A 27,644-nucleotide genomic window follows, 5' to 3' on the forward strand; every position below is an offset into this window, starting at 1 on the left:
CCCCAGTCACAGATCTGGGTTTAATCCATCCATTATTTTGCTCACCATGCCACCCCAGTTTGAACCCAGCCATATGCAAATCAGTCTGGACCCTGTTCCTCATGGGAACAGTCCAGCCCGAACTGCCAGGCCAGGTTCTCCCTGGACCGGAAACAAGCATCCTGGGACCGGTTTCGGGTTACTGCACAACATTGCCACCAGACGTGGGCTACCTCTCACCCCAGAAGACCCAGATTCGGAGGATGACGAGCAAGAGCAACCACATCGCCATCATGGGGATAGAAACATTGCAAATCAAGGCAGACAGAGACGGGACCACATTGCAAACCAATACTTTGGAAGGTACGTGGTAACTGTCACCACACACACGACTGTCACACACAAAGAGTCCAGGTGTGAAGTGGAACAAACAAGAACTTTAATGATGTGAACCAATAAACTATTTACAGTAGCTACTGATCAGGGGCTGTAAAAGTCCACCTGCTATGAGGACACATTAACCTCATGTGCCTCCAGTCTATGTCAGTGCGTAGCTCACACCCTACGCCGTGTTCACCCAGCATGGCTGGTTCCTGGAGCGTCTGCAGTGCCCTGCCGTGTGCTTCCACTACGCAACACCCTGGTGTCTGTGGCTGAAGCACTGCTTATGGTAGAGCCCTCCTCACTGCCTTGCGGCGTGTCTGCCGCGCCCCTAGCCACCTGTCGTGCCTCCATCAGGTCGACTGCGTGGCTAATGCGTCCCAGCCCACGTGCCACATCGCTGGCAAAGTGGCCCATGTCCACCTGTAGGCTGATTGTGCGGCGTGACAGCCCAGTGGTGTTTGCAGCCAGCCGGACGATGGAGGCAGCCATGCGGTCCAGGAGGTGGATGAGCTGCCGGTCACGGCGCCTTGCACCCTCTCTCTCTGTGACAAGTTCAGCCACCAGTTGTCTTATTGAGAGCGCAAGGTCACCAACATTGCTGTTTAGATGTTGCAGCTCAGTGTGGACCTGTTGCAGCCCTGTGGTCTGGTTGCGTTCCATGCGCCGCATGGCCCCTGCAATAATTCTAATTTCCCTTGTCTGCAGGTGCTGACCATGGAGGAGTGCAGCCTCGGAGGCAGACATAGAAGCGTCCCCTACTTCACCCTGTGGCACTGGAGGGACATTGAGACGTCGCCTGCGACGCAGTGGTGGTTCTGTGTCCTGTACGCTGGCACTGTGGCTGAGACCGGGTGCTGCCTCACTCTCCAGTATGGCCACTGGTGCATCTGGAGGGGACTGTGGTTGGGTGGTGCAGGTCCCTGTGGTGGCTGCTCCTGGGTCCTGTGCTGGCTGGTGGCTGACCTGTGGCCCCTGGACGGTGTGGCTGGAGGTGGTGTCATGTGGGAGACCTGTGGGACATAGGGAACACACTGTCAGTATCTACCATCTGTTATATACTTCCTAATAAACTGTTGCCTATCATCTGCCTACTTGACTACTTTGCCCATAATGCACCATGCAGGTGGTTGCTACTCTGAAATGGAGCTATTTTAGTTGTGCATGCTGCTGTGTACTAGGTGGGTGGGGGTATGGCAGATATGGGTGTACATGCATGACTCATGGTACTCACTGGTTGATGGTCCTGGCGCTGACGTGTCCAGCTCTCCTATCCTGGACACTGCCTCTGGCTCCAGGGTCTCCTCCACTCTTTCTTCCAAGGGTGTGGGTGGTGGTATGGTAGATGGTCCTCCTCCAGTGCCCCTCATCTCCCGGAGCCGCTCTGCCACCCTCTCCTTGGTCCGGGAGCGCAGGTCATACCACCTTTTCTTTAGTTCCTCAATACTCCTGTAGCTCACACCCATTGAGTTTACTTTGTCCTAGATTTCACTCCAAATCCTCCTTTTTTCCTGCTCTGGCACACTGAGGGCTGCTCTCCCAAAGAGTTGTTCGTGATGCTGGCAGCATTCCTCCGTCAGCACCTCCAGTTCTTTCTCTGCAAATTTGAGCTTTCTCTTCCTGGGTGTTTCTGCCATTGTAGCTGCTGTTCCTCCTGTTGGCTGTTCAGCAGTTGAAAATGTGTGTGGTCCTCCCTCCTCCCAGGTGTATTAGTAAACTTCCTGGCTGTGATGTCATCATCAAGAGCCAGGAAGTGTTTTCCAGAGTGTTCTGCTGTACCTGCATTCAATTTGCGGCACAGTCGCAATTTGCGACACCCACTCACAATTTGCGTGCTCGTTTTTAGCGCGGTCGCAAAAAGCAATCTGCGGTGCAACTTCATTTGTGAGTCGCAAAATGAAGTCGCTTTTTCTTGTTGGATACCATTTTGCGAGTCGGAAATTGCGAGTCGCAACGGCTCGCAATTTGCGACTCGCAATTTTTTTGCTACCTACATCTGGCCCTAAATACTCACAGGAATAACTGACCTCTCGACCAATCACAGGTCTACATGTTTTTAATTTGCGCACTTACAGGAGGTTCACTGGACTCTCGTGACCCAACTTCCAAAATATACAATTTGTTTACCTACTTCTGTACAGATTTACACCAAATCACGAAAAGCACACTCTGTGGACCAAGATCTAGCATTCTGCTGAACTTGGTGTAATTCTGTTCAGTGGTTTAGGCTGTAGTCTTGTCTGAAGAGGTATATGGAAAATGCATGGGAATTTTATGTTTTGGGACCTCCCCCTTATTCTCGGCCTTTGCTTGACGGATCATCCAGAAACTTTTGAAGGAAGGAGTTGAGGTGGATGAAATGTTTTCTTTGGAAAGACTTGTGAAACACGTCTAAAGTTATCAGCAACCCACAAAAACACTCTATCTATGGGGAAGCAGACTTGGGGAAGCAGACTTGACTATAAGTGCATAAACATAAACATATATATATATATATATATATATATATATATATATATATATATATATATATATATATATATATATGCATATATATATATATATATACTCATCTAGAAAACACCACTGCACTCCCAGAGGCTAAAATCTAGCCTTTAATCACAAAAACAAAGGCTTCCAAACAGACTCCACGACGTGTTTCGACTACAAAGTCTTCTTCCAGGTGGTTTGCGTCTGTTAAATTGGTGCTGGGCATTCTGGGATGATGAGTCCACGAATATCCCACACCTGATAGCATTTACATTTCCTTCAGGGATGATGTTATTGACCCTTGATGTGACTTCTCTTTATCCTAGTATCAATCAAAGCTTAGGAATGACTGCCTTACGCCATTTCATACACAATAAATGAGCGAGTCTATACGGACATACCAAAATGTTACTTGATATGGTTGAAATGATTCTGGAAAATAATTTTTTCCTCTTTAAAAAAGTGTGGTATCGCCAGAAAAGGTGAGTTGCTATGGGTTCCAGATTTTCACCGGCATATGCAAACCTCTTTATGGGATACTTGGAACAGAAGGTGATTTGGAGCATGGAGGGTAATACTTGGAATACGGACATACTGTTCTGGGGTAGATATATTGATGACTGTATTATGATATGGACGGGTGATACTAACAAACTTAGGCCCGTATTTATACTTTTTGACGCTAAACTGCGCTAACGCAGTTTAGCGTCAAAACATTTTGCGCTGGCTAACGTCATTCTGAAGCGCCATGCGGGCGCCGTATTTATTGAATGGCGTTAGCCGGCGCAAGCAGACTGGCGCTGCCTGGTGTGCGTGGAAAAAAACCACGTACACCAGGCAGCGCCGGCGTTGGGAAAAGTGGCGCTAGGGCGTCTTAAAAATGGTGCAAGTCAGGTTGACGCAAAAAATCGCCTCCACCCGATTTGCGCCATTTTTAACGACGCCCAGACGCCATTTACATGACTCCTGTCTTAGTAAAGACAGGAGTCATGCCCCCTTGCCCAATGGCCATGCCCAGGGGACTTATGTCCCCTGGGCATGGTCATTGGGCATAGTGGCATGTAGGGGGGCACAAATAAGGCCCCCCTATGCCACCCAAAAAAAAAATAAAAAAAAATTGTATACTTACCTGAACTTACCTGAATGTCCCTGGGATGGGTCCCTCCATCCTTGGGTGTCCTCCTGGGGTGGGCAAGGGTGGCAGGGGGGGTCCCTGGGGGCAGGGGAGGGCACCTGTGGGCTCATTTTGAGCCCACAGGCCCCTTAACGCCTAACCTGACCCAGGCGTTAAAAAGTGGCGCAAATGCGGGGTTTTTTGACCCGACCACTCCCGGGCGTGATTTTTGCCCGGGAGTATAAATACGACGCATTTGCGTCGCCGTCATTTTTTTAGACGGGAACGCCTTCCTTGCATCTCATTAACGCAAGGAAGGCGTTCACGCAAAAAAATGACGCTATTTGCCCATACTTTGGCGCTAGACGCGTCTAACGCCAAAGTATAAATATGGCGTTAGTTTTGCGCCGAATTTGCGTCGAAAAAAACGACGCACATTCGGCGCAAACGGAGTATAAATATGCCCCTTAATAACTTCATCACCTACCTGAATTCCAATGATTTGAATATTAGATTCACTTGGGAACATAGCACTACTAACATTATCTTTTTGGATGTGGAACTCTTCATTCACAATGATAGGATTGAGAGTTGTATTTTTAGAAAAAGTACAGCTTGTAATTCAATATTGCACGCAACAAGTTCACATCCCAGATATCAAATCAATTCAATCCCATATGGTGAAATGGTACTGGCACGAAGAAATTGTAGTTTGGAAAGTGATTTCACAAATTGCATTGAGGACATGGAAGCTAGATTTAAACTACGTGGTTATCCATCAAACGTTTTGGATAAAGCACGTAGTAGAGTCATGCGCTTGAGTAGGGAGGATACTCTTAAACACAAAGTCAGATCTAACAATACCAATCTGCGCTGCATAGTGAATTACACACAAACCTCAGCAGCTTTACGGAAATGTATGACCAGACACTGGCATGTGCTAAAAGCTGATGCAAACCTTAGGAGTTTAATTTCGGATAACCCGACCTTCACTTATCGAAGGGGAAGGACCCTTAAGAATATATTGTGCCCCAGTTACCCTGTTGCACACCAACGTGAAGATTGGCTAACTAGTCGCAGTAAAGGGTTCTACAAATGTGGACACTATGAGATGTGCAAATGGACCAGATCGGAAATTTCTACCTTTAATAGTCGGGCGGGTGACCAATTCCGCATTGTTTCAAATATCACATGTAACAATAACTATGTAATTTACATAATTGTTTCCAAGTGCGGACTCTACTATGTGGAGTACTATCAGAGCACTGAGAACGGGAGTGAGTGAGCATTATAGGGCTCTCAGGCAGAGGGACGATCGATATCCCTTTGTAACTCACATGAGTCAGTGCCCCAAACAGGGTCATACCCAGAGTTTAGAATTTTTTTCCTTTGAGATTGTACACAGAGATTCCCGGGGAGGAAATAGAGAATTAGCACTCAGGAAGCGTGAATGCTATTGGATTTTCAAATTGAGGGCTGTAGAGGCAGGCCTCAATACGAACTATGAAATGGAGTACTTCCTGGGATAGGAATTCTTTACAATTTTTTACCATTATCTGCAATTTGTCTTTTGCATGTTTTATATTTTTTACTGGGATGGAGTTTGTAAAGAGTTTAGTAAAGAAATCTTTTTGGACCTCATTCATGTCAGATATTGCACAGCACAATTATCGCAAATTCTTGTATTGCATGTTGATTCAATTGGATTTAATTAAGTTTCTTTACTATGGTTAACTGTTCTCATTGAATGATGTATTTTATTTTATCTTTGTTTTTGCTGAGGGCATCAATTGCCATTATGCAGAGTGTTTCTGATTTGGAACTGATATGTGACTGTCATGACACACACGTGAATATGTTAGCTTACTTTATCACTGGGTACAATTGTTTCTTCATTCAATTTAGACATGGGGGTGTTTGTTAGCATTTAAGTGTAACCTTTAGTGACTTAATGCTAGATGGGGTGCTTTTTACTATCTTATCCCCCATCTTTAATTTTCTTCAGTTGCATTCAAACATGGAGACCTGGTCTTGGTCGATGGTTTTGGTGCATGTATTCAATTCTGGCCATTTAGATTTTTATACAGGTTTCGGGTTCAGACTGGTTGTATGTTTAAATTTAGATAAGTCTAACTTTTTACGATTATCAAACTAGGTGACTTTAATCCTCATCCTCTTAGTAATGAGGTTGACGTAATGGTATAAGTCCTTTGAACGTTTTCATAAGTGGTTATAATATGGCGCCCGCAAAGTAAGCCTGAATACGGGCTTGTTGAGCAAATATGGCGCCCGTGATTAATTTTTTGTAGTCCGTCTTCGATGCTGACTACTCCGGCTTGTCAGCTTAAAAGCGGGATGGAGTTTGACGCTGGCACGCTAATTCTGCCAACCGGATCGAATTTGGATTCCATTACACCTTATTTTGTGACTTGTCATTAACGCCAGGTGAGCCATGGATTTAGGGTGTATTGCGGTTCGTTTTAACTGTGATATTAGGCTATTATATTTTAGTCTCCCCCGAAATTCTTGTTTTTCGGTTTCTCTTTCTTTTCTCAGACAAGGAGGTGTATACACACACCCCTTATGATTGTATATGATCCGTACATAGTTCAATTTTATTGGTAGGTATTTGTTTGCACAGGCATTTCAATATTATTGGAGTCGCCATTTGAATAGGGTTTTTTTATCTTACCAGTTTCTATATTGTTTATTCTCACAGACTGTTATTCTTCTGAGACTACACAGCAGCTTTTTCAGCTTACCTGTTTCCTTAAATTCTGTTCAATTATCATAAGGAGGTATGTTCCTCTTTTCTGGAGTTTGTCTTGGAATTGCACCATTTTTAGCATTGTGATTTCACTTTTACATCATTTTGAATTAGCACGATGGGGCTGTACACTTCTTCGTTTTTCTTATGGTTCCCTTGTTCATGCTGGTGTCATGACATTCGTGTCATTTCCAATTTGCACTAACTAATGGAATGCTGTTTTGAATATTGTATATAGGTAGTGATTACTTACTAATCTAATTTGTGGCTTCCCTATTTCTTGATTCTTGCGTGTAGTCACGGGTCCACTTTTGGGGGTGTTAAGTGGTTTGTTCTCACAAGGTTTTTGATGTATTTAATCTTTTCATAAAGAACAGAAATTCTGTATTTCTTAATTTTATTTCTTTACATGAAATATAGCTTATTTTGTATTCTGAGCTATAATTGTATTTCTTGCAGCCCTGAGGAAGTCACGGGGATCATTTTCTCCTGCAAACGAAACACGCGTTGGCTGTTGTCTGTTCTAACAATTATGAATATTTCATCTCAAAGAATAAATTGTAATCATGCTAACCTCTCACGGTCTTCTTTGATCCTGAGTGCTTGGAGGAGGATTTGATTTCTTGTACACATGGACTACTGACCCAATGTTTTTTTATTCACGAGTGCCTTGACTTCTGTTGATTGTGCTGGTTTTCTCTCAAGAAAACATTGGAGGAGGGGGGAGGTCCTCTTGCCAGGAGCACCGTGCCTTAGATTGTGTGTTTTGTATATTAGTCTGGAATTATTTGTGAGCGCTTTTGTCCTTTCATCTTCTTCCCATTGCTGTTCTTTTCTTTACATCCATGTGCGAAGGGGCAAAACCAATGCACACTCACCGTCTTCCACGTATCTCGTCCTCTGCGGTCCCTTGCGAGGATTTTTCAATGCAAAGCAGGTACTTTGCCCTTCAGAAGACACTTGTTGTTTCTAGGAGAGCTTAAGACACTTTTTATTGCTTTTACAGTAATCTTTGAACTCTAAAGACACTTGATATCACTTTCAGTGATATCCCTACATTTGCTTATTTCATCTTTAATCGTTTTGACCTGCATTTATAAAGATAAATATTATATATTTTTCTAAACACTGTGTGGTGTGTTTTTGTGGTGTTATATTGTGCTATTGTATGATTTATTGCACAAATACTTTACACGTTGCCTTCTAAGTTAAGCCTGACTGCTCAGTGCCAAGCTACCAGAGGGTGGGCACAGGATATTTGGATTGTGTGTGACTTACCCTGACTAGAGTGAGGGTCCTTGCTTGGACAGGGGGTAACCTGACTGCCAACCAAAGTCCCCATTTCTAACAATGGCTATGAACACTCTTGCTATGCAGATGACTCTGCTTGGTTTTCTTCCTCTCTGGCATTGAAAGCCCTGTTCACTCTTGAATTCCCTCCAGGCCCCACCCACTGCTGTCTTGACTCAGCTGGCAGCAAAGAGCCGAGCCTCAGCAGAGATCTTCTGGAAAGAACACACTTCTTTCAGCAAAGTGGAGCATGCTGTCTGGAATCTGTTTGTATAGAATATTATTATGTTTTTTTTGTTTTTTGGCGATGGCTGAAAACTGAGACTGATTGCACTGTAGCCTTCTTCAGACTTTGAAAGGCCTCTTCTAAGGACACAGACATGATTTATGAATAGGGCCTTGATGAGGGTTGAATAACAGATTTAGCTTGGGGGCCTTGACAACTTTTGTTTTTTAACTGAGAACTGTGACAGAACTTCACTATCCTCCACTTGTTTATTTTTGTTCTTATTGTGATTACACAATTCAGCGGTAGGATTACTTTATGTGTGAGTTTACTTGCTTTTCATATTGCAATTCATTTTATGTTAATAGTGATTAAGCAATTCAGTGCTAGGAATACTCTAGATGTGAGATTTCTTGCTTTTGGTATTGTAACTCGTTTTATGTTGTAGTTTTACCATAGAAAACCTAATGTGAAAGTGCAGATTCATGAAAGAGACTTGCAGAACTTCCTAATTTGTTTGGAGACATTCAGATTTCATCACCTTTTGTATATATTAATCCGTGAGAAGAGAGAGGGCCAAGTTGCTGATATTACCAGGTGAATGTGCTGTGTTAACCAAATTAGATGAATTTAATGAGATCAGTGTATGCCTTTTTGAATGTTGTTTAATGAGACCAGTGCATGCTTTATTAAATGTTGTGGAACAGTCTCTTAATAGCACATAGCTTCACCAATACTGTAATTCATCACAGAAAGGCAACTTCCAGGGGCTCCACTGACAGTCCTCCATAACCCGAAGAACAGCACCCGGCTGGGCCTGGTGAAAAAGAGTGCAGTGTTTCTTTCTCTCTTTTTCCAAATCCCCTTCCCTCTTGGGGAACCTGCCAGGGCTCCTGGTGCAATCAGCAGCACTGAAAGGTGCCTCTGGAGGTCAAAAACCAGTCATCGCCCCTGCAGACAGCCTGGTTTTCAGGTGAGTGGCCGTACCCCAACAGTCACTTTTTTGGACCTTTTTCCTTCTGACGGTGGTCGACCCGCCACAACAAGCCGATTTTGGCACAAGGTCGTCAGATCACCTTTCCAGGAGCCTCCTGTGAAATCCTGGAAGTCTGGGGCTCCAGAGCTTTTTAACAGGATGAACCTGCAAGTCAGGCCAGGTCACAGTTGAGGTATCCTTTTGGACCACAAAGACGCGAAACATGTTGACCCCAGTGTGAGGAAGGTCTGGTAGTTCCTGACCTCCTCTCTTTCTTAAACAGTTGTTAGAGAGTGGTTGAGCATTATCTCTATCTCACTCTCTGGTTATATTTTTGAATCTTGGCCATCACCCAACACAGACAAATAAACACAGTACTCAGTTAGGGTCTTGAGCCAATTTTATTCTTTTTGTTGATCTCTCCTCTTTTTCTCCTTACTCACTCTTGGGGTTTGTGGCATCATCGAGAAAAGATCTCCGGCAAAGAGCCCCCCTACAGGGGGTGCCCGTCAGACATTGCAGCGCCAGTCTGACGAGGAGCACGTCCGATGATGAAGCATGACACTCAATAGGGTGTGTGAGGACTCTTGCTCCTAAAAATTAGGACTCCCTAGTGTTCACCCTGTCTTTCTTTCTCTTTTTGGAACAGTGTATTTCATTATATAGTAGTATCCTTAGGAGGGTATACACTGGACCATTAATCCTCCGAATCCCCTTTCTTTCTTTAAACACACAGTTGAGGTAAGCCGGCTTGACTCACAACAGCGGGTCGGTGTCTTTATGGAGCTTTTATCCAAAAGTTCTCAAAATTTCTCCAAACTTCTGGATCTTCTTCCAGAGGGTCTTAGAAGGTCCTTTATGAGTCCACAACTCACCCCAAAGTTCCAGAAGCTCTGAGTTCCTCCTTGAGAGTTAGGACTCCAACTACTGGAATGCACCTGGTTCAAATCCAAGAATGACCACTAGACACTGGTCAACTGGTCAGTTTATTCAGGGTTTGATGAAGGGACTCTGCTTAGCAATTTTTCACCTGTAGCAAGCAGGGCGTCCCTTCTTGAACCAGTTGAAGAAAGACAAAGTCCTTTTAGTGGTGAAGCCCAAGTGTGCAGCTGGTGCAGTCTTTCAGAGTGCAGTGTTCAGGTGCTGATCAGGGTCAGGGGTCTAGCATGGCAGTCCTTCTTCTTCTGTCGTTGTTCCTTGTAGGGATCTAAGGTGTGGGTGCAGCTCTGCCATATTTATCCTTGCTCCCAGGGTAAAATGTAGGGGGACAACAATCCAATCATAGGCAGGCCACCACCCTCTTGGATGACCACTTCCTGGGAAGTGTGGCAAAAATCAATTCCAGGGAGCAACATTCCTTAAAAATCCAAAATAGTAGAAAGTTAATTTTGAAGGTTAGATTTGGCTGAGTCCACCCACTGCTGTGGCTAAGTTCCTTAAACACACTCCTCTCCAGCCCTCTCCTAATCTAAGCATGGTAGGCACCTGGTTGTCTGGGTTTGCAAGAAATGGGGGAGGTCCTGAGCTGCGCCAAATGTCCTTCCCACCTTTGAAGACCAATTTTGCTGCCCTCCCCCCATCCTGTTTCACCATCTGCTGAGGCGGATCTCCTCCACAGGCACTTCCTTTGTCCTCAGGCCAGTTACTTCACACCTCACCAAGGCAGCCTGGCCAGGCTGCCAGAGGCTGGCCAGTCAGAGAAGGGCACTACAGAGCTGAAGTTGGCAACATTCAGGTAGAGTCCTAAAACTCTTTCCCAGAACTAGTTATATTAAATTCAACAATGGCAAGTTGCTGGATTTAATATAACAATACATTTGATACAACACTTGAAATATCTAGCTCCTGCTGGGACTTTATGAATTAAAACAAAGTCTCCCCATTTTAGCCTATGGAGACTATTCACTACAATGAGGGGGAAACAAATGTGACTATTTTTCCTCACCAGGGTTTATAAAACATTTTTATAAGGTCCTGGCTTACAGTTACATACCATCAGACCTAGGGGCACTTAGGGCACACATCAGGGGTGCCGTATGTAAAAATAAGGTAGTTTAAGACTTTGAAACTACTTTTAATTCCAAAGTTGAATTTGCATATAACTTTACTTGAATAGCAGCCAGCAAGGCAGGCCTGCCTTTAAAATGACACTGGGCACCTGAGCATTGCACCTAATAGTGTACCACATATGTTGGGGTCCCTAAACCTACATGCCCTACCATATACAAGGGACTTACAGGTAGGTTGACATAGCCAATTATAATTAGCCTAATTTGCATACTAATTTTACACAGAGCACAGGCCCTGGGACTGATTAGCAGTTTCCAGGGACCGATCAGAGTCAGGAAAACACCAGCAAAGACTGAAAAGTTTTCTATATATATATATATATATATATATATATATATATATATATATATATAAACATATACACACACACACATATATACAAACACCTATATATATTCACTTAAAAAAACAAAGTTTATAGGCATGTTATAGTTATGTTCTGAAGTTACTCGCACAAAACCATAGAAATTCAGCAGCTATAGTTTTGGTTTGCTCAAGTAACTATAACTCGTGCCCTAAGGTAACTAGTGCCCCCGCCATCCTCATTTTTCTTCTTAATAACAGTGCTGCAGATATTACTTTGATATTCTCAATGAGGTTATCAATGATAACATGAGTAATGTAATATGTGGGGTAATTAGCAGTGCATGGCGAGGGCATGAGTTATAGCTACCTTAGCAAAGAAACCAAATCATGAATGGAATGCGGAACAAATCAAACATTCATCCGTAGTCACTGATCTGGATTTAACATTTAACACATCACTTTTTTTGCTCACCACGCCACTCCAGTTTGACCCAGCCATATGCAAATCAGTCTTGATCCTGTTCCCCATGGGAACAGTTCAGCCTGAACTGCCAGGCTAGGTCCTCCCTGGACTGGAAACAAGCATCCTGGGACCGGTTTTGTGGTATCACCCCTCATCAGCCAGACTAGCTTGAATCCAGTGTCATAATGAGCCTGGAATTCACATCTGGGCATACCCAGCACACTTAGGGCGACAAAAGTAAACAAACTAAATGATGGATGGAATGCAGAACAAATCAAACGTTCATCCCCAGTCACAGATTTGGGTTTAATCCATCAATTCTTTTGCTCACCGTGCCACCCCAGCTTGGACTCAGCCATATGCGTATCATCCTTGATGAGTTATAGTTACCTCAGCTACCCATAACTATAACTACTGAATTTCTATTTTTATTTGCGAGTAAATTCAGGTCCTAACTATAACGTGCCTGTAACCTTTGGTTTATCTAGAAAATATATATATATGTGCATGTCCGCATGTATATAGATATATATAACAACACAGACGTTTCCCACGCAAGCGTAACCATGCTTGCCGGAACAACAAATGGCTTTTTCTCTGCCTTAACCACTCATGGGTTGAATTACACACATGCGTGGTTAAGACAGAGAAAAAGGCAAAGTGGAATGGGAGAGGGCGCACTCAAGTAAGTGAGGTTGGGGCAGGGATGGGGTAGTTTTTAGGGGTGGGGGTGGATAAATGACTTGTGGTGGGGGTTGGGCTATTTATTCTTTAGGGCCAGAGGTGGTGGGTAAAGGACTTGGGGTTGGGGTTAGGGGTCAAGCTATTTTTTTAGGAGTAGGGTGGGGGGATGTATGGGTTTTCTTTTAAGGGTGGATCGGGAGAGGGCACTGTCAGGTAACTGGGGCTCTGGCAGGGTTGGGGGTAATTTTTAATGGTGGGGGTGGATTAATGGCTTGGGGTGGGGGTTGGCCTATTTATTTTTAGGGGTGGGGGTTGGGTAATTTTGTTTTTAGGGCAGGTTGGGGGGGTCGGGGTAGTTTCGTTTTTAGGGGCACAGTGTAGGGATCGGGGAAGGTTTTAGGGCTCAGGGTGGTGGGGGTGTTTGGGTAGTTTTGTTTTTAGGGGTAGGGTTGGGGTTCTTGGTAGTTTTGTTTTTAGGGGCGGTGGTGGGGGGCCAGGGTAGTTTTGTTTTTAGGGCTGGTGGGGGGTTGGTTTTTATAGACCAGGTGGGGGTCAGGGAAGGTTTTAGGGCTCTGGGTGGGTGGGGTATAGAGGTTGTTCAGTTTTTTAGGGGCAGGGGTGGAGGGGTCAGGGTAGTTTTGTTTTTAGGGGCAGGGTGGGGGTCAGAGTATTTTTATTTTTAGGGGAAGGGTCGGGGGTCGGGGTAGTTTTGGTTTTAGGGTGGGTGGGGGTCAGTCTAGATTTATTTTTAGGGCAGGTGTGGGGTTGGGTAGTTTTATTTTTAGGGCAGGTGGGGGTTGGGGTAGTTAAATTATTAGGGGCGGGGTACTTTCAGACTTTAAGGCAGGTGGGGGGTTGAGGTAGTTTTGTTTTTAGGGGCGGGGTGGGGGGATTTGGGGTATATATATATAGATAGATAGATATATGTATATATGTGTACACTTACAGGGACGTTATAGTTAGGTTCCAAATTTACTCATGCAAAACCACAGAAATTCAACAGTTATAGTAATAGTTAATTCCAGTAACTATAACTCATGCCCTAAGGTAACTACAACTTGCACCCTCGCCTCATCAATAATTTTATTGCAAATGCTGCAGTGATATTATCAAAAATGCCATAGAAGGTGTCATCATTGATATAATATGTGGAGTAATTAGCTGTGCACGGTGAAGGTGTGCGTCTTAGTTACCTTAGGTCACAAGTCATAGTTATTTGAAATAACTCTAACTATAACTGCTGAATTTCGATGGTTTTTTACGAGAAAATTCAGAACCTAACTATTACATGACATGACAGCAGGCAGGGAAGCAGATGAAAACTCTGCTCACAACGAGCTGGAACAATTTGTCAGCTCTCGCTTGGTGGGAGCAGATCTACTGTTTACTCCTGCTTGGCAGGAGCTATCAGAGATCCCACCAAGGGAAAGCAAACAACAAACTCCCAAAGATAGACATCTTGGGAAATAGCAGGAGCTGGCCATGAGGAGTAGAGATCCATAGGGCCATTAAAGGCTTTGGGGGGCGCAGAGCTGTCCCCCTCTTTCAATGCCACAGGGCCTGCCCTGCAAAGGTGATGATCCCCAGGGACATATATGGCCCACGAGGGCGGCCACATGGACCCCCTCGCAGTTCTGTTTTACATGCCCCAGGGAGGTGGTCGTCCCTGGGGGTTCACACTTCCCTCCTTCAAACTTTTTAATTTAGCCCTGGGGAGGTGGTGGTCCCCAGGGCTTCCAACAGAAACAGGAGGGGGTCTCTGTAATTGCCTTCCATTTTAAAAATCAAGCCCCTGGAAGGTGGTAGTCCCTGGGACTCATAAGAGCTCAAAAGATGGGGAGCACGTGGCTCCCTTCCAATATCTGCTAAAAGCCCCATGAAAGTAATGGTCTCTGTGGCTCATAAAAAACCCTAGGAGGAGGGCCTCTAGGACCTGGCCCATTTGTTTATATATATATCTATATATTATACATATATATATATATATATATATATATATATATATATATATATATATGTATAATATATAGATATATATATATTTATATATGTTTCACTGAAAAAAAACAAAAGAATAAAATCACGATATAGTGAGGTGAAAATGTTGGACATAACATCATGATTTAAATGCAAAAAATACTGTAATACGCCAGTTAAAGATTACCAAGCTATATATAATTTACACCCCTGCCATCATGCCCCCTTTTTGTAACCTCACATATCACAGCACTCATGACACATTCAAAATACATCATTGTTGATATCACTGATGACATGCTGCCTTGCTGATTCATTTCTTGTTGATTGTCCACAACAGAAAGACTATTTATAACAGCTTTGGCACAGGGTGAAGATTGTACGCCAGGAGTTCCTATTCTTCTAAAAGGCCTTGAATGTCTGGAGGAAGTGGTCTCTGCATGAAACGTTCTTCATATAGTGACGACTCTACCCACAAGGTACTTTTCCAACCATGTGTGCATGATTGCCCACAAGACATCAGCTATCTGAAAAGCATTTGATACAGAGAAAAGGCTGGGTGTAGTCAGGTCTTCCCCACCTAGGGGACCTTGGGTATATAGGGGGAATGGGCTCTTCATGGAGTATTTCTGCACAAGATGAAAACTGTTTGCATGAGGTACTTCCACCAATGTGTATTTGATTGCCCACAAAAGGTTTGCTTTTCATGAAGGTCTCTGTGTAGAACAAAGGCTGTGTACAGTAGGGGCTTGGCTGTATGGACTCTCCATGAAAAATTGTTCACATGGCAAAGATCTTCTACTGCACCGGCATGCCCACTTGGGTCTGGTTGAGTGCCCACATGAGTTTGGCTATCCACAAAGTTTTTGATAAAGGGCAAAGGCTGTGAGAAAAGGGAGCTTGTTTGCTTATATGTTCATTTATATTTCACATGATTCTGCACCATTTATGAATTTAATTTGATATCTAAGCTGTCCAGTTTGGATGATTTATTTCTTGTGGATTTCAGAGGTGTTTTTCTCAGTGTTTTGGAAACCTTTTTAAAACAGTGCTCATCAGTGTTTATTTAACTGCTTAAGCCCCAAAATAAATAAACACTGTGTTCTTCCAGTGTTGACAGAATATTGTTTTTGCAGTAGTTGTTATAAAGTACATATTTAGCTTAAATGAGAAGTAATGCAGGGCATGCAGCTTCTTCCTATTGGCAGTGCTTCCAATGGTCTTATGTTTAATTGTTTTAAGTATAAACATCTGTGTTTTACACTCTCTTGCCAGCACATTGCATTACATTGTCTTACATCTCATTGCCTCTCATTCATTCTGTCAGGACTCTGTCTGGTTTGCAGGACGTCCACTCCTTAGTGAATATTTTGACATTGCAGGGGTGGTCAACTATGACAACAGCACATGGTCTTGTTAAACATTTAAAATTTTGAATAACACCAGCTTAATTTGTACCCCTTGGCCCCTGAAATGTGATGCTTTAGGCATGCTCACCACTGCTTTCTAAACACCTTTGAATGACTATATTAAGATGGTGCTGCTGTTGTATGGCCATCCATAACTGCCGGATGTCCCCTTGGCAAATGTCTCACTTTAAGTCAATCCTGACCTTTTAAAAAACATCACATGGTATTCTTGGACTTAACATTGTGCAGTTTACATTGCAACTATGAGCTTAAACTGCCAGCAGTAAAGTGTGGTTGGGTAAAGCCAGTATTAGCTGAAGAAATCACACGTAACTTTGAGGCACCTTGCAGCTATTGATTTTGTTGGTATGTGGATAGTGTTGTGTTTTGTTTTCACCACCACCCTATGTTTGACGGTGACAGCAGGCTTTTCACAGATACCTGTCTCTGTGCCTTGCATTGAATGTTTAAAGCCAGGGGCGTTTGGCAGGAGACCTGTTATCAATACTGACTTGTTAGAAAAGAGAGCTTATGCATCAGTGGATTTTACCTATTCTGTGTCTGTGAGTACATTTGATAGTACATAATAGCCAAGATTCTTATGAGCCAACCACTTAACCAATCAGTCAAATAATTAAAGCATGCCAAAATATCAAATATGATTTTAATATTGTCAAATTCTGTGCAGTGTATACACTAATTAAATCAGAAATTAAACATGCTTCTAAACCCTGGGCATCTTATCAAAGCACACAAAGCTGTAGGAAACAAAGGAAAAAGAAGAAATATTTTAGTGAAATCCCTAATCAATAAAATGCCAGCAGAAAATTTTTAGAGCAGTCATTCCTGATGATGCTACATATAAAAAACTGCATTGTGTTGCCCCCCCAGAAAAAAATCAAAATGACACATTATCTTTCACTTTCCTGTCTTTGGCATTTGAATTTGCGGTTATGTCAGTATTTATTAGTGTTAAAATGTTTGGTGGGGTTTTATCAGATATTACAGGTTTAAACTTACAAGATGATAGACTGCTCCTTACTGAAATCCTGCACTGGTTTAAAGAGTAATTTGAACAGCAGTTTGTTTGATGTTGTCAGCAATGATGTTGTCAATTATGTCATTAATGATGTCATTGAACATGTCAAGAGTGATCATAAGCAGGGCATGTGGTGGTGCAAGCCATTGTTAGCTCAGTAAACTACACAGCTGAATTTTAATATTGTTTACATTTCAAGCACAACAAATTATTGACATTTTCACCTAACCACAATATTGCTTTAACCTTTGTTTTGTTTCCAGTGAAGTTCTAGTTTTGTTGTTTTACATAAAGGTACATATTACTATCATACCCAACTATAATGTACTTTTATTTGTGTTCTTTTTCAGTAATTTTGTTTTTTTTAATGTAAGGTAACATCTTTTTACTATACCTAAATATACCATCATTTTGACCTTTGTTTTTTTTCAGTGAACTGCTTGTTTTGTTAAGTAAAATAATATCTTATTACTATGCAAAATCTCCATGAACGGCCAACCCCACATGGACTGCGAGCCCCCCACCACACATGGCCTTCATACCCCCCTCTCAATATCATTCCTGTTTTTAAAAAAAAAAAATTTTTCAGTCCCAAGGGACTCCTGTAGGAGCATTAGGTCATGCTGGTTACCCCTGACAACATAGGGTAACCACACTGGGTCCCATGGGACTCCTACAGAAGCTGATTAAGTCTCCCAAGAGAATATCATTGGACAGACGGGCCAAAAATATATTTATATATATATATATATATATATATATATAACTTATAGTTGAATATTAGAAAGCCACTTATTGAATTTACAATTAGTATTGTCTGTTATATTGTCTATTGTCTACTGTATTCCAAGCAAGGTTAACAAATAATCAATCAGCTCTACGTATCTATGTGTGTTGCTTGTGGTCTATACTGGGGTATGCGTTGTTGGTTGATGAGAGCCAGTTCAATGCCAACACAATGCCCGCCTTTTGGAAAAGTCAAATGAGATGTACTGGCATACACTAAATCTACATGCAAATCATAGATGTGTGGTATGTTATCACTTTCTAAACAATTTTTTTTTTTATTTCTTAAGATTATTTAGTATTTTGAGGTTCAAAATTAATCAAAGTTCAACAACGTAATTTAAGGCACTGCATACAAAAGAACTGGGTGTTAACTTCAGTCTTAGTATTGAAATACCTGACCTCAGTCAGGTGTGAATATTAGACCTTTATAAAGACACTTTCAAGAATAAACCCTCTACTATTCCATTGCATGTCTACATTTTCTTAGTCCAGACTCACTTCCTAGTCATTTCACAATCAAGTTAATGTAATAATATAAAATTAAATTATGTCTAAAAAAGCCCACTTCAGTGTCTATCTTCTGAGCCCTAATCTAAAACACATTAGTTAGTTTTATACTTATGGAGAAATCCATAGGAGGTTTTAAGGGTATCAATATAACACATATGTACATGCAGTCCAGTTTTATGGATTTCATGCATATTATGATTAAGTGCCCTTACAAACTGGCACGCACACAATCCTCCTGAACATATGTTAGATAACTCTTTATTTCATGGCCCTGTCTGTGTTATCTTAGTTGTTCCCCAGAGGCCAATGAAACAGTAGTACATTTGGCATTCTTGATGCATGTATTCCAAGGCCAGATGTATTAAATGTATACAGTGACATAGAGTGGCCACACTTCAGCAACTTTCCTTGACATAGATTTCTTTTTCTGGCCAGGGCTCAAGCTTTCTCAAGAAAAAGGGCCACATTTATGGCCTGGTTTGCATTGTTCTTCCACCACACAACCTGGTACATGAGTGACAGAAACCTTAAGTGAGATTTATGAAGCCATACAAGGCCATCTTGTGTGCCTCTGCGTGGCTCCACAAATCTTGAGTAATGTTGAGCAAATCTCTGTGTTACATTACTCTGGGCTACGAAGGCATTTCAATGGGTGTTGCATGGGTGTTCCTATGCAACATCTGTGGATTTTGATACATTCCCATACTTACAAGAATTTTTAAACCTGTGAATGCACCAAAAAGAGATGCCTTTCCCGGAAGAGGCGAAAGAGGAGAAATATGTTCTTTCTTTGTGTGCTGAATTACGGAATGCAAGAAAAAGCCTCCCAGGATTGTTTTTGTACATGAAGGTGTCCCTTCCTGTGCAAAAACAACCCTGCATGCAACACTGGCACCCTTGCACCATGATGCTAAGCTGCCAAATGGGCGCCAGTGCAGGGGGATAGGACAGGAACGCGCTGTATTGGATCAATATGGCACATTCCATCCCAAGGTGACTTGCTGCGCTGCGCTGCACTGCACCTGAAAGCCCTACAAACAAAGGCCCAGGTTTCCATAGGAACGTACAAGGAAATACCATCAAATAAGTAGGCTACTAGAAAGCATGCACATTCTCTTTAATCAATAGTGTAAAGTCAGATAGCAAGAGTTAATTTATTTTTTACAGGAAAAGTGTAACTTGAATGTTTCCCTGGAGGTCTGAGTTAATAACTGACCTATACAATGACTGCTATTTGTTAGTTGGTTGGAAATCCCACGTTTGAAAGAGTCTTGATAATATTTAATTTACATTGAAGGCAAATTTTATGAGAAGTCATTAGATCATAACAATTGCTGGCATCCCATTAAGCTCTCCCTAGTAATGCAACTCCTAAATGTGAGTCATGCATAATTCACATAGAAACTAATTGTCTAGCATACTATTTATTTCTATATACCAATGTCCTATAGTACGTCAATAAGCCTTCTGCTTGTTTTGGTCAATGCCTCATCAACCTGGTTCCACACTGTTTTGGTACAGTCGTAATGTTCTTCCTATTTTTTTCTTTTTGGCTTACATTTTTTACTACTACACCTAAATGAGACATTGCTCCTTTTCTAAGACAAAGTGGTCTGTGTCCTAATAATGTCTTCACTTAAAACCGACCTGGTCAAATGATCTGTTATAACCTCTTAACCCTTTCCTAATATAAATCCAAATGTTTTTTAGCCAGATTCATCTACATCGTTCTTTCCCTCTCCCTCCCACTTATTTCCATGCCAGTAATACCTGCCTCCCAGTCTTCTTGCTAACACTGTATGCCATTCCCTATCTGTGAGTACATGCTTCATCTTCTCGTAAAATGTTAGTACAATCTATTCACTTTCATCAGGCCCTAGTAGAGTTCCTCTATTCTAATTTCTTCCCAATTTCTATAAAACACTATGGGCCAGATGTAGGTACATTCTGAATTGCGACCCACAAATTGCGAGTCAGAATGACTCGCAATTTGCGAGTCGCAATTCAGAATGTAGGATGGTGTCCCTGACACCATCTGCGACTCGCAAGGGGGTCGCAAAGGCCCACCTCATTAATATTAATGAGGTGGGTCGCAATTTGCAACCCCCTTGAGACTCCCGGCACTCACTGTGATGGTGGCCTGCTGGAGACAGCAGACCACCATGTCTGTGACTGCTTTTAAATAAAGCAGTTTTTTTTTTTTTGCACTGCAGCCTGTTTTCCTTGAAGGAAAAGGAGCAGGCAGTGGTCCATAGGACCGCTGCCTGCTCTGGAAAAATGTTTTTAATGTCATTCACAAAGGGGAAGGGGTCCCATGGGGACCCCTTCCCTTTTGTGAATGGGTCAGCACCCATTTGAAATGGGTGCTAACTGTGATTGCTTTGCGACTGCGTTCGCGGTCACAAAGCAATCTGGCTCTGCGACTCGCAATTAGGAAGGGGACTCCCCTTCCTAATTGTGACTCACAAACCCGTTTTGCGATTCGGTAACCAGGTTACCGAATCGCAAAAGGGGTTTTGTGCATTGCCAAGTGCAGTTTGCATGTCGCAAACAGCAAAATTCGCTGTTTGCGACGTGCAAACTGTGTACTACATCTGGCCCTATGCTCTCTCCAATTCCATTTATTCTCTCTGATTTGTCCCTTTCTTGGTACAACGAAAAAGACTTCTCCTTCCTTATGTTCTTCTCTAACTGTCCCAAGTCTTTAAAACTATCTAAAGAAGACACATTTGCATATCAAGAGCGGTTTCAATTAGTAGTGGGGACCCCGCATATGTTTGTATGTAACACTTTCATTCAAGACCCAAGGACAATGCCCTCTACAATATTTTACTCTTCTTCTTCCCTGATATCTATTCAACTGAATCTTCTGTTTCTCAAAGGTCATCCACTCACATTAGACTTGCCAAGCTTTCTGGCCCTGGTGCCCATATACTGTATATATATATATATATATATATATATATATAGAGAGAGAGAGAGAGAGAGAGAGATAGATACATATATATATAGATAGATAGATATACATATATATATATATATATATATATATATATATATATATATATATATATATATATATATATATATATTTTTTTTTTTTTCACTGAAAAAAACAAAGGTTACAGGGATGTTATAGTTAGGAAATAGACATAGGAAGAAAAACATGGAAATTCAATAAAAAAAAACAAAGGTTACGGAGACGTTATAGTGAGGCTCACATTTTACCTTTCAATAACCATATATATATATATATATATGTATATATATATATATATATATATATATATATATATATATATATATATATATATAAAGCTGGCTCTGTAAATACTATATCAAAATGAGATATAGGGGGTTATTACAACTTTGGAGGAGGTGTTAATCCGTCCCAAAAGTGACGGTAAAGTGACGGATATACCACCAGCCGTATTACGAGTTCCATAGGATGTAATGGACTCGTAATACTGCTGGTGGTATATCCGCCACTTCACTGTCACTTTTGGGACGGACTAACACCTCTTCCAAAGTTGTAATAACCCCCATAGTGTGCACAGAGTCAAGGGGTTCCCCAAAGGCTTAACAGAGGCTAAAGTAGATCATACTAATGCTCTCTTTTGTGGTTGTGTGATCAAGCAGTTAGGCTTATTAGAAGGTAGTGCAAAGCATTTGTTGTACACACAGGCAATAAAGGAAGCACACACCCAATGACTAATTTCAGGCCAATGGTTTTTCTATAGCAAAAATATATGTTGTTACTTTATTTCTAGAACTACAAGATTCAGTTTGCAAGTAAGTACATGTGCAAGTAAGTAGCAAGTATATGTATCAGCACCACTTGGTTTCAATTTGGTTATACGGTTTTCAAATAAATAGCAATAATCTGTTTTAAAAGTTGACAGTGCAATTTTCAAACACAGTTCTGGGGGAAGAAAAGTTACTACAGTTTTGAGGTAAGTACAGCACTTACAGTTCCAGTGTCCTGGGGTTAGGATGTCCACAGGTTATGGTTCAATTTAACCTCAAACACCCATCACCAGCAACAAGGGGCTGGCCGGGTGCAGTGGTCAAAGTTATTGCAGGATTTAAAATGGGCTCCTATAGAGACTGTGGGCACTCGGAGTAAGGCATGCTTGCAGGTAAGTGCCTGCATCTTCAGAGGGCAGACCTGGGCAGTTTGAGAGAGCACCGGGGTGGGGGGTTCACAGGTCAGCACCAAACACACACCCTCAGCAGCACAGGGACGGCCAGGTGCAGGGTGCAAACTTAGCGTCAGGCTCCCAATGCTTTTTAATAGGTGACACTGGGGGTCACAAGTATGCTGCACGTTGGGTCCAGGGGGTCGGTTCGGAGAAACCACAGGTTGGACAGTGAGGACGGCCACCTACAGCACATTGCTGTTCTGAATGTCAGGTTCCCCAAGGCCGGGGGCTGCTGGTGCAGGCCATTAATCTTGCTGTGTCTTTTCTGTTATGGTATTTCATACTTTTTGGTGTTTGTACCATGCAAGCAGGTTTTACACTTGCAATTCCTGAACCCCTGATCTTCATTGAAACCAGTTGTTTTCTTTACAACCTCTGGGCTACATTTTACAATATATTCTCTCATTGACTTAGCTGTCCTAAACATCAACCCAGGTTTCCTAGGGGCAAGTTGGCCTACTGATCATTTCTAATGAGGTACACATTTTTCTGTAGAATATTGAGTATTGCTCCCTCCTGTTTACTATACGTCATGATCATTCTAAAACTGGGGCCCTTCTTGTTCTCCTTTGATTTATAAAGCAGATGCTCCCTCATACCCTGGCAAGCTTTTATTTTTTACATTTTCTGCACATTCTTTAGAGTATCCTCTCTCTTCAAGTATTTCTGAGAGTTGGTCCAAAGCTTTCTCCGTTTCTTCCTGATCACTGCATTTTCTCCTCATTCTTAAACTCCCCCATATAGGATACTAGACACTAAACTATGTAGATCGAATAAAAATGAAATGAAGGAAAACAAACAAAGGTTAAAGCTTAGATATAGTTAGGAAAACATTTTTTTATTTTTTTTCTATACAAAACTACACAACCCTTAGAAATTCTAAAGTTATAGTTATAACTTACTGTTATGACTTGCACCCCATTTGAAATATCCCATAACTCGCAAACCTCGATACTCACTGTAGTCAACTTTGTCAACTCACTAGCCACACTACACTAACTATAAGTCAGCACTGTACCATGCAAAGAGTTGGCATAAATTATTTCATTACACGTCAGGTGTGTTGTTAGAATGCTATTATTTAACATGCTATAAGTGATATATGAAAGGGTATAAGCAATGCATGGAGAAGGCACAATATACATGTGAGTCGAGGGACTCCTTCACAAGAAAATTTTGAAACATACTTTTTATGCCTTCATTTGAAGTGAATTGACTTGACACCTTTTTGCACATTATCATATAATTTTAGAGTGCTCTTGTGCAGTGGTGAAAGTTACCAACACACAGTTTTTTTCGAATTGTTTTGTGAATTCCAAGTTCCTAACATGTAAATACCTTTGACATGTGGAAATGTAGCGTGTGTATGTTTCTTACACTTCTTTCTTCTCATGAAATCTATTTTGTCTATAAAGAAGCACCTTACCTGCACTCCCACTCATACGTGGGATATTCAGTCCATACTCCCACAATTGACAAGCAATTAGGCCAACCACTGAGTAAATCTCTGACAATAAAAATGATAAAAATGTGTCTGTCAAGATTTGAGAATGTCCATAAGCTTGCAGGTTTATGTTTATTTGCTGACTCAAGTAGATGAGCCTTCTAAGTTATACTCATAACACTCTCCTTGGAACACCTTTTGGTAAACTAATATCTTTTTTTAAAGCGAAAAATGGGTTGAGACTTGGGAAGTGAGGTATTTGTGCATCTAAGATACATTTTTAGAGTGTAAATGCCTTTGTGGATTGTAATTCGATAAAGAAACATAGTACTTGAATCTCGAACTTGCTCCTAAATTTGCCCCAGAGCAAATAAAATACTTATAAAAGCATTGACCAAATTCTGCATAGAACTATTCCCTTCCATTCCATCCTTATTTATTCTGAATATTACTCACAAACCATCAAGCAGAGAAATGTTATCTCCCCATTTAGGCAGGGACCTTACATTCACAGTGGAGCTACTAATAATGCTAAAAATACAGAAGTCAAAAGTATGGAGCAAAAAGAATGAAACAACACCATAGTCGAAGCTGACAATCGGAAATCTTGAACAATATTACACATATCAATATTGTATGCTACAATACCATAAATACAAAACAGTTGGAACTTTAGTAGGTTAAATATCTTTTACAGGCTGGTATTTTCCTTTGTGTGATAGGATTCCACTATACTTAGCAGGAGATTCATGTTTCTTCTCCCAGTCCTATGTGCTAGCATTTTCCCACAGTACGATGCTTGGCTAAATAATGCTGGGCTAAGTTTAAATACCAATGAAGCAGAACAACATTGGGTGGTGCTACATCTGGCCACTATAAGTGTTTTTTGACAGTTTTGGCACTTTAATAAAGTGAGACAAGGAAGGCACATTTTTACTCCTAGTCTTCCTCTTGATGATTTGCCTTTTTGAGAGAAGAAAATAATTGCTGCTTGAAATCCCCAGTAGCATTCTCAGCATAGATACTGCACTTGGGTCTACAAATAACTTTGGCTAAAAGGGTGCCCATATTTCTTGTCCTTTCCAATCACCAAAATCTCCATACATTCTCTCCTTGAGCTTTGACCTGGTCCACTAAGCATAAAAACTAAAACATATTTACTATTTTTTTTGTATCAAACCTTAACTGCATAAAAGGCTTTTTGGCTCATGAATAGCCTATTCTCAATGTTTTGGACAAATCATCTGTAGCATCCTTCTTGCAGAAAACAAAGATGATGTTGTATTTCCCAGAATAAAATGTATGCATTGGACACATCCCTCAACAGATCCGAATCCCTCAGGGTGTCCATAATATTAGCTTCTTCAAGGTTTATAAAATGTGGACTTAGGGCAAAAAAACTCACACTTAGGCCCTCATTCTGACCCTGGCGGTCAGTGTTAAAGTGGCGGCCAACCCGCCAACAGGCTGGCGGTCCAAAAAAAGGTATTCTGACCCTGGCGAGAACCGCCAACACAGCCCGCCACTTTAACACTCCGACCGCCACGGCGGGACAGACAAACAGCTCGGCGGTCACCGCCAACAGCCAGGCGGCAGACAATGTACCGCCCACCCTATCACAACTCACCAATCCGCCACCTTTTCCGGGGCGGGAGCCCCGCCGATAAAAACACGGCGGAAACAGACTACGAACGGGAAAACGCTCACCTATACACACTCCACGAGGAAGGAGGACAGCATGGAGCCTGAATTACACATCCTACCGGCTATTGTCTACCTGCTCATCGACCACAAGTACGAACGCCGGCGCAGACGACAACGGTGAGTACTGCACCTACGACACAGGGGAGGGGGGAGGAGGAAAGCTTACAGGCACACACATATGCGACCCCCCCCAACTATCTACACACCAATGCAGAGCACCAAGTCACAGTGACACCACCCAAACCCCACGGAATAATGCAAAGACATAATTAAAGTGAGAAACAACATTTATGTATATAAGAGGTTCTTTGAAGTCATGGTAAAATAGCAATATGAATTGTAAAAAATCAAGTAAGAACATTGCGAAACCGATAAACATAGGCAATAAGTCCTGCACAGTCACCTAAATTTCCACTGTCCGTGGGCAAAAGTGTATCAACACATGGGCAAAGCCCACACAGGAGACCTGAGTCCGTTGGAGAGAACACTGCTGGGGCATCAGATGACAAAACTACAGGCACCTCAGGGGGAAGGGAAGGGGGGGCACCTCAGCCACATGAGTCCACGATGCCAGATCCACGAAGGGTCCACCATGCCCACTGTGCCATCCTGGGGAGTGCAGAGCCACAGTCTCACAAGTCTCTACAGTGGGTGGGTTGCCCACTGTGCCATCCTGGGGAGTGCAAAGCCACAGTCTCACAAGTCTCTACAGTGGGTGGGTTGCCCACTGTGCCATCCTGGGGAGTGCAAAGCCACAGTCCATCAGGTGGATTACAGAGACCACTGGTCATGGAGGAGGCATGGTGGGCAGAGTGCGTCGTGAAGGCCTGCCTGACACAGAACCGGGACTGCCAATGGGCCAGCGGTGCTTGACAGGAAGGGCCCAGCGGAGCGGTGCTTGAGACGGCGGGGCCCAGCGGAGCGGTGCTTGACAGGAAGGGCCCAGCGGAGCGGTGCTTGAGACGGCGGGGCCCAGCGGAGCGGTGCTTGACAGGAAGGGCCCAGCGGAGCGGTGCTTGACATGAAGGGCCCAGCGGAGCGGTGCTTGAGACGGCGGGGCCCAGCGGAGCGGTGCTTGACAGGAAGGGCCCAGCGGAGCGGTGCTTGAGACGGCGGGGCCCAGCGGAGCGGTGCTTGACAGGAAGGGCCCAGCGGAGCGGTGCTTGACAGGAAGGGCCCAGCGGAGCGGTGCTTGACAGGAAGGGCCCAGCGGAGCGGTGCTTGAGACGGCGGGGCCCAGCGGAGCGGTGCTTGAGACGGTGGGGCCCAGCGGAGCGGTGCTTGACAGGAAGGGCCCAGCGGAGCGGTGCTTGACAGGAAGGGCCCAGCGGAGCGGTGCTTGAGACGGCGGGGCCCAGCGGAGCGGTGCTTGACAGGAAGGGCCCAGCGGAGCGGTGCTTGAGACGGCGGGGCCCAGCGGAGCGGTGCTTGACAGGAAGGGCCCAGCGGAGCGGTGCTTGACAGGAAGGGCCCAGCGGAGCGGTGCTTGAGACGGCGGGGCCCAGCGGAGCGGTGCTTGAGACGGCGGGGCCCAGCGGAGCGGTGCTTGACAGGAAGGGCCCAGCGGAGCGGTGCTTGACAGGAAGGGCCCAGCGGAGCGGTGCTTGAGACGGCGGGGCCCAGCGGAGCGGTGCTTGAGACGGCGGGGCCCGGCGGGGCCCAGCGGAGCGGTGCTTGACAGGAAGGGCCCAGCGGAGCGGTGCTTGAGAGGAAGGGCCCAGCGGAGCGGTGCTTGAGACGGCGGGGCCCAGCGGAGCGGTGCTTGAGACGGCGGGGCCCAGCGGAGCGGTGCTTGACAGGAAGGGCCCAGCGGAGCGGTGCTTG

General features: G+C 43.3%; 1 long non-coding RNA gene across 1 annotated transcript in view; it reads left to right on the forward strand.

Moving 5' to 3' along the window:
• The first annotated feature begins 6,320 nt into the window (after positions 1-6,320).
• LOC138294205 (uncharacterized) overlaps positions 6,321-27,644 on the forward strand; it is a 315,854-nt gene continuing 294,530 nt past the window's right edge. Inside the window, exon 1 of the long non-coding RNA XR_011203266.1 lies at positions 6,321-6,409. This is a non-coding gene — a long non-coding RNA (uncharacterized lncRNA). The remainder of the gene's footprint in view (positions 6,410-27,644) is intronic.

The sequence above is a fragment of the Pleurodeles waltl genome, chromosome 4_2 (assembly GCF_031143425.1).
Source record: "Pleurodeles waltl isolate 20211129_DDA chromosome 4_2, aPleWal1.hap1.20221129, whole genome shotgun sequence".
NCBI classification, from domain to species: domain Eukaryota; kingdom Metazoa; phylum Chordata; class Amphibia; order Caudata; family Salamandridae; genus Pleurodeles; species Pleurodeles waltl.